Source organism: Chiloscyllium plagiosum, chromosome 27 (assembly GCF_004010195.1).
Source record: "Chiloscyllium plagiosum isolate BGI_BamShark_2017 chromosome 27, ASM401019v2, whole genome shotgun sequence".
Classification (NCBI taxonomy): domain Eukaryota; kingdom Metazoa; phylum Chordata; class Chondrichthyes; order Orectolobiformes; family Hemiscylliidae; genus Chiloscyllium; species Chiloscyllium plagiosum.
Genome location: NC_057736.1, coordinates 20468300 through 20478119, shown reverse-complemented (window position 1 = coordinate 20478119; position 9820 = coordinate 20468300). Strand labels below are relative to the sequence as shown.

At 38.3% G+C, this 9820-nt stretch overlaps 1 long non-coding RNA gene across 4 annotated transcripts; it reads right to left on the bottom strand.

Moving 5' to 3' along the window:
* Positions 1 to 416: 416 nt before the first annotated feature.
* LOC122563428 lies at positions 417 to 9416 on the bottom strand. Of its 4 annotated transcripts, none has more exons than XR_006315596.1 (4): positions 9377 to 9416; positions 7213 to 7397; positions 1779 to 1869; positions 417 to 1508 (listed from the first exon to the last, which is right to left on the bottom strand). It is a non-coding gene; the product is annotated as an uncharacterized LOC122563428 (long non-coding RNA). The 4 variants fall into 4 exon arrangements; XR_006315598.1 differs by having other exon boundaries at positions 7332 to 7397; XR_006315595.1 differs by lacking the exon at positions 9377 to 9416 and adding an exon at positions 7977 to 8151.
* Between the last annotated feature and the right edge of the window lie 404 nt (positions 9417 to 9820).

The following is a 9820-nucleotide window of genomic DNA, read 5'->3' as shown; positions in this document are numbered from 1 at the left end:
ATTCAATTTCAGAGTTACTTGGGTGCTACGTCAGTGTTACAACAAATATCACTGTAAAGACTAAACATCTTTTTGTTGTTCCTTATTTTGGATTGCAGAGCACAATGAAAAAAAGACTGCTTTCAACTGAAGCCCAATTTGAATGATAGCGATGTGACAATGGATGAACATCTCAAATGCTAGATTCACAACTTTTGTAGATGAGGAAATGCAACTGTTTCCACCAACAGACTCTACCTGTTCAGTGGAAGGAGTGGTCCTCATGATTGAATGTTTACTTCTCATTCAAAACTTTTTGTTATACTATTGCAGCATGGTGTAATGGAGAATGGTGTGATCCCCTGAGTTTAATGTGTTGTTGCAGGGAAGCTGTGGATATATCCTGTGCTAAAGATTGACGCAAGTTGCATATATTTGTATTGCCAGCTGTATGTAAGCAACAACATGTAACCAATGTGATAATTGTAAATAGAATCACTCATAGATGCCTTACAATGAGGTTATTAATAATGCCTAATTCCTGAAATGTGTCAATTTCAAATCACTTTCTTCAAGAAGAACAAACATATTTCAAGAATATTTTAATAATTGAATTTCCTTCATCAAATTAGTGGCAATAAGGATGGGCGTTGATCACATTTAATTATGTTCACACTCACTGTGGGAGGTGCAGCCAGTTTGCAGAAAATGAGGGCCTGCTTCGTTACCATGGCTTCCAGGATATGTTAGCCTTATCAGTCAGAACTGTGAAGCCAGGTCTAGACATTAGAATAATAGGATGTCTAAAAATAGGACATGCAGTCATTAGTGAGGAATTTACACTCTGCCAAAAGATAGTTCCAGTTTAATGTTGCATTATTGCTTTTGGCTGTATTTCAGATTACTAAATGCAGCATGGACATTTTTATATTTTTGTGTCAAATGAAGAGAATGAATGGTAAATATCTGAAAGTTCATTCCATCAATTATTTCCACTCCAATACTAATTTTTCAGTGAGGCTTGAAAGAGCTCATGAATAAAGTGTTCCTGAGAGTAGTTCTCCAGCTTCCCCGGTTTGTTTCGTTCATGCTTGGCATGTAGGTATTGCTGGAAAGACCTGCATTCACTGTACAATCCAAATTGTCCTTGGGAAAATTAGAATGGGGGTTGGGATGCCACCTTCTCAAATTGCTTGCAGTCTATTTTTCACAATTCTGGAATTGTTGGTAAGGCTAACAATTATTTTCCATTCCTGATTGCCTTTGAGAAAGTGATGGTACATCTTCTCTTATACTTTCAAAGAATAACTTCACTTGGAATAACAAATCATGTTGTTTTATCTCATTTCAGCAAAAATACAATTTAATTTAGTCAAACAATTAATATGAGGATTTTTTTAAGTGTGAAAAAACAAACTTTGATCTTCTCCATACTATTGTCATGTCCTTTCCAATGGCAGCCATTTTCTTTCCTTGCAAGCATGTGAGCTCACTGGAATTGTGGGGATGTCATCATGTGATATCTGCAGCTGGTAGGAAAGAAAAAGACAAAGTTTCAAAAACTTAATATTCAGGAAATTGTTTTTAAAGCAACCGTTTGCGGGAGGAAGGATCCTAAAAGGGGGGAATATTTATGTTTTTCTTTTCACACATGCCACAACTGTGTCCACAGGATTTAAGGTATAATTTTGAAAACATTTCTTTTGTATCTGCTGTAAGTTTGCAGCAAACAGACTTGTGTGCTCTCGACATTATCTTCTCTTCAATAGCTCCAATTAAGAGGTTTGTGGATAACCTACTTCCACATTTATTCCAGTCACCAGAAACCATCTGCTGGTAGATGCTTGTGTAACGTTGCCAACTTTACCAAAACCACATAGGAAAGGGGACCTAGGTCATGATAAAGCACAGAAAAATTAATTGAAAATCTTATTCACATAAACAAGTAGTCTCCATATTATAAACAGCATTGTTAAAATCAGTAAATTGCTGAAGATAATCATAAGGTTAGTATTTTATAAATTTAGTTGCAGTCCACTCTAAAGGTGGTTCAAAATCAGACAGATGGCTACTTAATGCATGAGCACAGCCCAGGATGTCTTTGCCTAACACTCTGCAGGGAAGGACCTGACTTCTGATTACTACTTGTCAACAGATATGTGACTAAGATCCAATACTTCATAGTATCAGTTTGAACATATTAAGCTCAGTCTGAGCAATCTGTGACTCATTTGGAGTAAACCACTGGGCCAACAATTCTTACTATCACTGAGGCTGTAAATTGTCATATTTATTTGGGAAGTGGGGTGCAGATTGGGGTTGACATTCTGTAGAATTTGGAACCTAAACTCTGTAATGTCTTTGCAGCATTTCTCTCTGCATGTTTGTTGGAAACACTGGGAGAGCTGCAAAGCTCATTTTGTATGTGGCTTCATTTCAATGCCTCACACTTAACAAGGAAAACTCACTCACTTGAGCACTCTGACAGAGAATACACTAATCAAAGCCCATGACATATAAATATTTAATCAGAGAACATGCAGGTGCAGCAAGCAGTTTGGAAGGGAAATATTATGTTGGCCTTCATTGCTAGAGGATTTGAGTTCACACGTAAGGATGTCTTACTGCAGTTATACAGAGCCTTGGTGAGAGTACTGTGTAAAGGTTTGGTCTCCCCACCTGAGAAAGAAAATATGTGCCATAGAGGGAACGCAGTGGAGATTCACTAGGCTGACACTGAGATTGGTAGGACTGCTATATGAGGAACAATCGGTTGGATTGGACTTGTATTCACTAGAGTTTAGAAGGGAATCTGATTAAAATATATAACATTCTCACAGGGCTGAACTGACGAGAAGCAGGGAAGATGTTTCTCTGGTTAGGGAGTCTAGAACTGACGAGGTGTTGGGGTTTGGGGGGGAAATGGGCAGTAGGACAGTCTCAAGGTAGATCATGTCGAACTGAAAAGAGGAAAACTTACTTCACTCAGAGTGGTGAAGCTGTGGAGTTGTCTACCACAGAAACCTGTGGAGGCCAAGCCACTGAATATGTTCAAGAAAGAGCTAAACTTTTAGATTTGAAAGATTTCAAGGGGTATGGGGAGAAATCAAGAATATAGCATTGAGATAGAGGATCAGCCATGATCATAATGGCAGAGCAGGCTTGAAGGGCCGAATGGCCTATTTCTTTTCTCGGTTTCTGTGTTGATTAATGCTGTAAAGGCATTCATCAATTGTAATAGTTATGATAGAAATTTTAAAAATTGTTATTTTCATCTCTTAGAAGTATTTCAAAGCACTTTACATAAAGCAATAAACTTGCTGGAGTGTTGCTGAAACGGTAGCTTATGAACAGTATGTTTCTACAAGTGATTAACAAATCCAGCATCAGTTAGTATTGCATCTTAGGGATATTGTGAAGCAAAAAGATTTGGCTTGATTTTTATTTTGGTTTTAAATATACTTTCGTTTCCTTGAAGAATTAAGCTGAAACTTTTGAATTTATCTGGTTTTTGACACTTACTCATGGAAGCGCTGTGAGAAAGAGAAATTTTAACTATTGAGAAGATTGTTGGGTGTTGGCACCATGTGCTGATTCAGAACACGAAGGCATCATGTTCTGCCTGTGCGTGCAATCTTCTTGGAGACAATCAATTAGCAGGCCACCTCTATGAGGCCAGTTGAATTAGGGATGATGACCAAAATCCACAAATAAGTGGTCCATTCAGAGTGCCCAAGGTCTGGGGTGATCAGTAGCCCTCTCCGGAAGCTGCCAATGTAGGTAGCAGACCATGAGACCGCTTTGAGATCAAGGCACTCTACGAAGACCTCAAAAAAAGATGAGCATGTGACACTGTTGCTGCCATGCTATCACTGTGAAGGGAGAAATCTCAGTGAGAGGATCTGACTGCTCTTCAGTAGATCTAAGCAGCATCACCAAACCATCAATCATGGTGTATATCAGTTCACATAGGGATTAGGAGCAGGAGTAGGCCTCTGGGCCCTTTGAACCTGCTCCACCATTCAATAATGATCTGATTTTAACCTAACTCCACATTCTTGTCGATCTCTTATTCTGGACTGGGTGGTTTCTAGACTCCCAACAGAATTAAAAGATGCACCAAGTCATCGTAATCTGTAACCCAACAGGCAAATTTTATTCTGCTGTTGTGTTCTCTGTAAAAACCCATGATAAGCGTGAACAAGTCCTTGAGCACTGGCTGATGATCTACCAGTGTCAAGTGACTTTCATCTTAAAGAGAACTGTCCCAGCATAACATACACCAACTATGCATAACACCTGAACATCTTTCACCCCTTTGCTTCTCAAGGGATCCAGCTCTGCCTTGAAAATATTCTAAAATTCTGCTTCCACTGTGTTTTGAGGAAGAGAGTTTCAAAGAATCAGGATATTGTGTAATAAAAATATTCTCCTTACCTCCTCCTTAATGTTTCATTGAGATCCCTGATTGGCCCAGATTAACAGCCTCAATCAAATAGCTCATAGTCAATGAAATCCGCCTGACTCTTGTTCCAATCACTACAAACTCCTAATTCTAGCTTCTGCTTTCAGAGGAAGCATGATTTCTATATCTACCCTGTCGAGACCCTTCAACATTCTGCACATTTCAATTGAGTCACTGCTTACTTTTCTAAGCTCCATTGGACACAAGTCTAGCCTATCCATTCTTTCATCATAAAACACCCAAATTATTAGTCTAGTTAACCTTCTTTGGATGCATTTGATTTACATTCTGCCATTTAATATGTTAAGACTAATACAGTAGACAGTATTCCTGATGCAGTTGCAGCAATGCCCTGTATAACTAAAGCTTAAGTTCCCTACTTTTGTACATAAACCCCCTCATAATAAGCAGTAACATTCTATTTGCTTTCTTAATTATTTGCTGTACTTGCATATTAACCCATTGTATTTCATGCACTTGGACACCCAGATCCCTCTGCAGCTATATGGCTATATCTATTTTTGTACTATGTGTTGGGGCTGGAATTCTTGCCACAGGTGATGAAACCATGGGCATCATTAAGTCTCAAAATAAATCTTAAAGAAGTGTAACATCTCTTTCAACTTTCTTGACCAACTAATCTACAAAGTGATGGACAGGAAATAGGACATTTTCCATTGAAGCCTTGTATTGCTTGATGTATTATAGCAGTTATACAACCTCTTATTTGTTAAACTGCTATTAAGCAAATTGCTAGAACTTGATTGTCATGGTATTCCTCCTTAACATTTGATGCTGTATCAATGTAAGCTATTCACAATGTACACAAGGATAATTCATTACAGTGCATCCAAAGTATATAAATCCCAAATAAGACCAACTGCCACATTAAATGCACTTGCAGCATGTGCACATGCGAATGAACATTGCCATTGAGGTCAAAACGAATGTCTCAAAGTGAATAGAAACTGGAAGTTCAAGGTTCTTGCGCCATCATGAGCAGGTTTTTGGTGGTTTTGTTGAAGCAATGATGTAATGTATAATTCCTGTTTATCTATTCATTCCATCTGGAAACACTTGAAAGAGGGCTACTCCAATACTGACGACACTCAGAATATGAACTCACAATGAAAATAAACACTGCAGAAACCTTTCTCAAGAGCAGTGGTGAGGTAAGTGGGGGTGGTTACCCAAGGGAGAATAATCAGGAGGCAGTAGCAATCTATAAAATAATTAATTCATGCTGCACACAGGGTAGGAACTGATGCTGATGGTTATGGAAACCTTTGTGAAATTACAGCTCCTTCAATGTTCATCATGTATAACTTCCTGTTAATGTTACTCAGTCTTACTGTGGATAACAAAACGACTTTCATCCTAATCTGCTTTTGGTTTATTACTTTATTTCGGTAAATTTTATGCTGATCACATTAAGAAGGATTTGTACTGGAAATTGGAACACTTTCATTTGTGGAAACTCAGTGTTAAATATTTTCCCTTTACAAGTTTAATTGAGACAGCGCAAGGTTCAATTCACGTAAAGTTTCCGTTCAGCTGCTGTTGGTGAAGGCACCAAATGGCTTGGAGTTTTACCCAGGTGCTTCAGAATACAAAGAATTTGAAATCCAAAGTTTTCTGGCTTTCACAGAATTTCACCTACAGGAAACGACTATTTTGTCCAAATGGTCCATCCTGCTGTTAATGCTCTGCATGTGTGCATTCACATCCATCTTCTTCTCACCTTATCAACATAGCATCCAATCTCCCTTCAAATGAAAATATGCTACTCCCTGCAACCACTCCATGTAGTAGCAGATTTAACATTCCAGTGGTTCCCTAGGGAAGAAAAACTGTTTCTCTTGAATTCATTAATGAGTTTACTTGTGATTATCTTATACTTATGTCTTTTAGTCTTCTACAGAAGTAGAAACATTTATCCCATAATAAATTGGCACGCCTCTCTATAATTTGAAATACTCTATCAGACCATGCTTAATTAAGGCAGACCCCTGCATTGATCTCTCTCTCTCTCTCTCTTTCTCCTACTAGCATGTGTTAGCACTAAGGCAGTTGACATCTTGGATGTACTCTGATTATGTTTAAAATCAGCAGTCCTTTTCTTCCACTGAGCTGTCCCTGCTCTTCTGTCTCAAACTTAAGAGATTGTCCAGTTGATGTACACTTAAAATCTGACACATACACCACTGTTTTGTCACAAAGTATTATGTTTAGATTTAGCTTTCTGAAAATTGGAAGTAAAAACAGCAAATAGACAAATTCTCATGGCATGGCTCATTCATTAATTAGTTCAATCGACAACTCACTCAAAGCAGAAATAACAAAAAAGCACACTTCAGTTTAACTGAAACATGGAAATATTTAAGTTCCCAAAATATGCTGCTGTATTACAATGAGATTTAGCAATGCCAAGTAATTACTTTGCCAAATGTGTTGAAATTAGAAAGTCATACCAGTTGCAAGAGTTCTGGATTTGATTATGCCAAAATCAAGGATTTATATAAAGACAGCGAATGGAATGTGATTTGGAATACCACATCTGGATCAGAGTTGAATTAATCTGGAATGGATCCATTAGGAGAAAGTGAGAAATGGATCCATGTCCATTTTCAATGAAATAAGTAGCACCAGTATGTCCCTGAGTTCCCTCAACAGCTGATAAATGATTAATGTCAATTTGTTATAGAGGAGCTGAGCAACAGATGCATGTGATCACCACCACATCCCTCCAAGTTACACACCATCCTGACCTGGAAGTATTATCACTGTTCCTTCATTGTCACTGAATCAGATCCTGGGACTCCCCTTCTATCAACATTTGGGTGACCCGGCAGTCCAAAGATTGCAGAGATTCAAGAAGGCAGCTCACCAGTACATGCTCCAGGGCAATTAGCAATGCACAATGAATCCTGGTGTAGGCAGCAATAGCCACATCCTATGAGGAAATTTAAAATAAGTCAGTTGATTTCTTGCACATTTGGTGTCAAGGCCAAGTGTAGCTTCCAAGTCAAGCAAGGTTATAAAATCATGAGGGGGATAAATAAGGTGAATGGCAGGTGTCTTTTTCCCGAGGGTGGGGATTTCAAGACCGGGGGCATGAAGTGAGAGGAAAACGTTTTTAAAAAGACATAAGGAACAATTTATTTACACAGAGTGGTTCATGTGTAGAATGAACTGTCAAAAGAGGTGATTTATGCGAGTACAGTTAGAATGTTTAATAGACAATTGAATAAGTACATGAATAACAAGTTTGGAGGGATATGGGCCAAGTGCAGGTAGGTGGGACTAGTTTTGTTTGGGATTATGGTTGGCATGGACTGGTTGGCATGGAGGATCTGATTCTGTATTGTATAACTCTTTAGGCTGGTTTACCCTATTCCCCGCTGGTTTACCCTCGTCCCAACTGATTTATCCTAATCCCAGCTGGTTTATCCTAATCGCAGATGATTTAACTAACCAATAAAAATGACTTGCAGCTGGAACAGTACTTTCTCGCATGAAACTATCTATGTACCTTGTACAAAGAATTCCCTCCACATGCAGTGACTGTCAGTTCGGGAATGACGAGCAAAGCATGAAAGACCTTTGGAAGAATTTTACTGGAAGATTTCTTTTCCACAGCTGCTGCAAAGACTTTTTTTTAAACAACTTTTGTCACATGCAGTTAATCTTCCCTTACTCTCAGTCTGCTTTCCTTTTGTTCTGCACTAATGTAAAAGACATGGCAAGCTGCGTTTTCGCACCATCCCAAATTACAGTATGATGATGTCTGATCTATACTGGCCTCTGCTTCGACACCGGTTTGAATGCAGTTGCTGCCAGCTGCTGTGAACCTTTCTGCCTTTAGGTGGCGCAAGGCTTTGCAATTTTGTTTCTGGTCCCTTTTTTAGGAGAGGCATGAGGTAATGAGAAAACCGTGAGAGAATTGTTAGAGAATGTAAGTACCATTTCAATGTTATCAATGGTAAAAATAACAAAAACAAAATGATCAAGATATGAAGGATCCAGGCGAAGGTGCAGGAGATTGCAGGCCTTGGGAGAGATTAGGCGTCAGAGAAATTACCTTTCCTCTATCTACCCTATCAAACCCCTTAAACTCACAAGGTTATCCCATGTGAGAGAGAGAATAATTTCTCTGCTGGGGAAGTGTAATAAAAAGAGACATAACCTTAAAATTAGAGCTAAACCATTCATGGGTGAGTCACCCTTCACAAAAAGGATATCATGATTGAGTAGTATGAATGTGTACTTGAGCCATTGTGGTAGATTGTCATGCTAGAAGTCACATATTAGTGTTCCACTAAAGTTTAGACCTTGTGAAGATGACAGCATGCTATTGTCTAGCTTTCCATCATGAATAGTGCAACAATAAACGTAGGTACTGACGAAGTCTGGGCCAAGCTTGTATCAAGAGCAAAGAACATGATAAAACAAAGGGTAATGGAAAACCACAGCAAAAACACAGGTGAGATTGGAATCAAGTTAAAGTTTCAGAACGGATAAGTTTAAGTAAGACGAGGGGTACTAAAGATCATGGAAGTAAGCTGGATAATTAGAGTTAAGGTACAAATAAGCCATGATCCAAATGACTAACAGAAAAGACTCAAATTGCAGAATGGTTTAATCTTTTGTTGAGGATCATGCTCAAAACGAAAAACAGATTTTAAAATATAAACTAATTCATTTTCTTTAAACGATATGCATGTTTGTTTCTTATTCTCAACCAAGAGTTATTTTAAAGGCTAGAAATGTTAGACAAATTTAACAGATCTTCAGATAACCATTTTTAACTGATGCCTGAAAATTATAAAATAACTTATAATATGGACAGAGGTTATTTGGCACCAACAATTCATGCAGCGATTTCGCTGTATATCAGCAAACAGTTTTAATCATGTTTAGACATCTTCTTACCTCCTCCATTCAACTGCTCTTCTACATATCCAACCTAAGCTTGAATATTGACACAGTTCCTGCCTTAACCACTCCCTTAATCCAGGAAGTGAATTCTTTCTTTCTGCAGTCTCTCTGTAAAGAACTATTTCTAAATTACTTGCATTTAACCTTGTGTCTCTGGAACTTTATTCTTGACACCTCAAATAGAAGGATTATTCTTTGGTAGCAACTTCAGATATTCACATTTCCATTTTTTCATTTTCTTCCCATTGCCTTCTGGAGTCATTCCAACTTAGGTACTGAATATTGTCCACATGGCCTTAGTACCAATCAAATACTAAACAATTCTGGGAGTTTAACTCTCGGTCTGTTCAGCCTCATCCCTATGTAGTGGCCATGTACTGACCAATGAACAGGAAAAGGAATTCTAGTTAAGCTCCCTAGCCAAGGGGCATTGAGCCT